The 4,357-nt window shown below is 37.4% G+C and overlaps 1 long non-coding RNA gene across 2 annotated transcripts; it reads left to right on the forward strand.

Annotated features, from left to right (window-relative positions):
• Positions 1-484: 484 nt before the first annotated feature.
• On the forward strand, positions 485-4,023 carry LOC121906384. Of its 2 annotated transcripts, none has more exons than XR_006098614.1 (3): positions 485-778; positions 1,312-1,511; positions 3,892-4,023. It is a non-coding gene; the product is annotated as an uncharacterized LOC121906384 (long non-coding RNA). The 2 variants fall into 2 exon arrangements; XR_006098615.1 differs by lacking the exon at positions 485-778 and adding an exon at positions 832-927.
• Positions 4,024-4,357: the final 334 nt, after the last annotated feature.

Genomic DNA, 4,357 nt, shown 5'->3' on the forward strand with positions numbered 1-4,357 from the left:
ACAGGATCTATCTGCTGATAGGATCTTTCCAATCATGCCAGTCTGGCACTGCTGATGTGGAATGTGTCTCAGCAGATTCACACCATTTGAATTAGATGAGCCAATCATGGACCAGTGTGATCCTGCTAGTGACTGGAGGAATTCATCCTACAAATACCATTTTAATTGAAGTCATTTCATTTACAAAATATCACAGATCTCATCATTCTTAAACTGATCCATAATGTATTTGGAAATAAAACTAATGTCCTTTATTACTAGATTAGAGATTTTCTTCTGCTTCGCACTGGACACCAGAACACATGTTTTTAACCACCTCTATTGTTGTTGTTATTGTTATTATTGTTGTTGTTGTGCTTCTCTGTGTCTCTCTATCCCTTCTCCCCCTCCCTCTTTCTCTCTCAACCCAACTAGTCAAGGCAGATGGCCGCCCACCCAGAGCCTGGTTCTGCTCGAAGTTTCTTCCTCACCGCTGTCACCAAGTGCTGCTCATGGGGTAGTATTGGGGCTTAGAGCATATGGTCTAGACCTGCTCTATGTGAAAAGATGAGATAACTTCTGGTGTGATTTGGCGCTATATAAATAGAACTGACTTGACTTGACTCTATACTAACCATCCCACAACACATTGTCTTGAAACAGAGTCCTAGTGTACAATGAGGAATGAGAGCAGAGAGGAGTGATGGGGAATTTCAATTTACACCTCTGCACCATATGGCAGCATATGATGTAATACTGATGACTGTCTCTTACGACAGTAATCCCACTTCTGTTCAAGGTGAGATTCAAATCACTGCACATTATTTACACTCCATCTATTCCATTACAGAATAAAGGCTTCAGCACATGGCTGAAATTACACTAATCAGTTCTATAAACTTCTTCTGGACATCAGTGGTGAAAATATTCACTCATGGACATCAACAGGTTAGTTTGAAGTAATAGAAGTTGATATAAAGAGGTCTGCATGGCTGGGATCATGGTCAGATTAATCTCAGCTGCTGGGCCCCTTTTAACCACCCTCTTCCACCCCTTCACTGTATATTTTGTATGGTACTCCTGTGATGGAATATTCAACAACCCCAGGTTTGCTGTGTGGTAATTTAAACAGAACTATTTTTACAAATATGCATCACGTAAGCATAGAATCAGCTGATAAAATGAAGGTCTGAAAACTACATAGATTTTGACACAGAAAAATGTCTACAAGACAGGAAAAACATGGTGAGGTGATACTGAGTTGCAAAGTCACAGGAGTTATTTCTGTTGTCCAGGGTTCCGGAAGCTAATTCCTGTTTATTTTCTCCATAGACAATGGTGGGTGACTGGCAGTTGGAACACTTCAAGGCTTAGACCGGCATGAAACTCTCCTGGTTGAATCATCGGTGCAAATGATGAAGAACTGCACCAGAAGATATATAAGCTAGGACTCCCAAAGCATATTTTGGTAGAAACCATCCAATCACCAAGCTCCAAATTTTTTTTTGTGCACCACCAACGGCAAGTGGGAGGTAAAATTTTACACATTGTAGAAACCAGATATAACATTTAGCTATTGAAATTAGTTCACTTTTGGATTCTAGGTCCATTTTGGATGAATTTGGCAATTACGGTCCAATATTTTGTTCTGATGCTGGGCCAAAGCTTTTTGAATTTGCTACAACTCTGATTCACACTGCTGAGTGACTTTCTCTCAAAACACTAAAGCAATTAGTGGCAATTAACACTGAGGCAAAATATCACAATTGGGAACATATCATAATTGGGAATTGTGGTATTTAGAGCAATCCACTATGCAAAACTGATGGAAAAAACATGATTTCTCAGAAATGAACTAGACTCCTGTGTTTCTGTGTTGAGGATTTAATATTGAGAATATTAGTAAAATAATCCTTTGAAATGGGATTTTATGGTGGGGAACCAGCAGCACCTCCCACTTTGCAGCTCTATTGTGTTTTAATAGTTCAAATTCCCAAACAAAATTACTATTAATCAAATTACCACAAAGCAATTGTCACACACTAAAACTGGGGCCTTTGGGGCTTCTGGGGCTGTTGCCTACTTTGGTTAGGAATCCAGTCTAAGGTATGAGAATTTTTTTTTCAAATTCACTTAACTAAACTGTGGTAAGTCCATTGTTTCATTAACCACCATATTTACATATTCACTAAATATGTATACAAATGAAACAGTAACTTACTGAAGTTTATTATTTGGTCAGTCTAACTTTTTTGACATGTATGTATACCCTGCAGGGTAAGTGGGTGTAGGAATGAATGGATGTAATTTCATTTCTTTCCTTCAGTGATTTTAATTGTAGAGCACAAACATTATAACAGTTTTATTCATGGCTGATTCACTGTTGTCAGTGTGCATTTCAAGTCGGGCCTGGGTTCAAACTCTGCTGAAGGTCCTAAAAAAATGTGGGCCAGACCTCTCAGAAATGATCTGATCATCAAATTATCTTGCAGAGATGCACACACCACTTTCCATATATGTGGGAGTAGCCATCAAGACAACCCAATTCAACATAATATGTGATGTTGCAGAACATACACTGTAACACTGACCAATCAAAATCTGTCAAATTAATTATGAAAACTGTAAAAATAAATAAATTGATATATGTCTTCTGTTGGCTCGGTGCATAAGAAATATACCTGCTGTGATTACAGTGATAATGAAAGTCACTAATTCTAATGTTAATATTTGAAAAGACGGCAGTAACCCCAAAGCAGGATAATGAATGGGGCACAGTGGAAAACTGGCCCCAGAGCCCCAGAGCCCCCAGAGGACCTGTGTTTATTGTCTGGCCATTAGTTTGTGATAATTTGATAAATTTTAATTTTCTTTTGGGACAATAAACCAATAAAGCACTTCAAAAATATATGAAGATTTTTTGATATATACTATAGCATCATGTATATAGTAATATACTTTGTAAACTAAAATAAGTGCGTCATGCATTTTATGTATCCATGCATCTGTTGTCTTGCCCTGTCTTGTAGAGGGTCCTTGTATCAAAATCTAGTTTTAATACCTTTATTATTCCAATTGTTGTATGCTTACATAATCCATATTCCAAATAAAATAGTTTAATAAAGTCACTAACACACAGCAACCTTGGAACAAGTTAATATGTCAATATTGGAGTACTAGTGGGCACTATAACTGGATACAAACTTGATGAACAAAAAGTCAGACGACCAGGGAGTAAATAGGGGCCAAAAACTTTGCCCCATGACCTGTTAATCAGGGTGTACACAGAGGTTTTAAGAAATACCAAGAATTTCATAAACCCAAATATCATCAGCACCACTGCAGTCCTTGAAAAAAATCTAGCTACCAAAACAAAAGTTTCCTTTTTTTCATGTTATTCATTCTTTCATTCATTCATTTAAGCGTTTAACTAAATTTTCTGTGAATTTAATTTACCTTATTCCTGTTTCAATGTCTTATCAATCAAAAGGATGTTATAGGATGGCTGAAATACTAAATCTATGTATTATGATTTTAATTAATTTCATTTGTTTTGTCTGGAAAAACCAGATCTAAATACATTCAGTCTGAAGAATATCAGAACCAGTCTTTAAATCCCAACATGTGTAACGTGTGTACAACTGTACAATTTAAACTCCTCTCCAGGTCTTTATAACCCCCAAATTCCAGACAGTACTGAGGGCATGACCTCACTGTCCTCAATAGCAGCTACAGCTCTGCACTTTGTGGGTTAATCCAGCCATGCACGTCTCTACATCATCACATGTATCTCCTGGTTAGAGAAACTGGCTGATATTGTCTGTCCCACGTAACATGATGCATCAGTGAATTAGACACAGCCCTGTTGAGGCTATTTATTCTTAACATGTCCTCTTTGTGTGGTAAATGTAGGTGGTGCCACAGACCTGACACAACATCCAATTGACGCTGTTTGACTCCAGAAGAGGGGGCTGATGGGTGAATTTTCTATTGAGAGGAACCCCCTCAGCTTTGAACGCAGTAAAGGCAGAATCCGGCAGGAAATTGGGCGATTTTACCTTCAAAATAAAAACATTCCCAAGGGAGAAGCCTGTATTTATTGTCTGTGTCATTATTATTTTGTCAGCAGAACTGTGATGTACAACAGAAAGAAATACTGTGCCACAATAAATAGCACATTTAAATGTGCCATAAAATGCACAGGGAAATGTTTTAGGAAAATCAGCTGTGGCTTTTGAACTTTTATACACCAGAGCTCATAAAATGGATTGATGTGTATCTCATACATGTTTAAATGTTATGAATACACACACAGGAAATCTATGCTGCAAAAAAAAAAAAAAAAAAAAAAGATAACAATCATATCACAACAGTAGGC

The sequence above is a fragment of the Thunnus maccoyii genome, chromosome 10, assembly GCF_910596095.1.
Source record: "Thunnus maccoyii chromosome 10, fThuMac1.1, whole genome shotgun sequence".
Lineage (NCBI taxonomy): Eukaryota > Metazoa > Chordata > Actinopteri > Scombriformes > Scombridae > Thunnus > Thunnus maccoyii.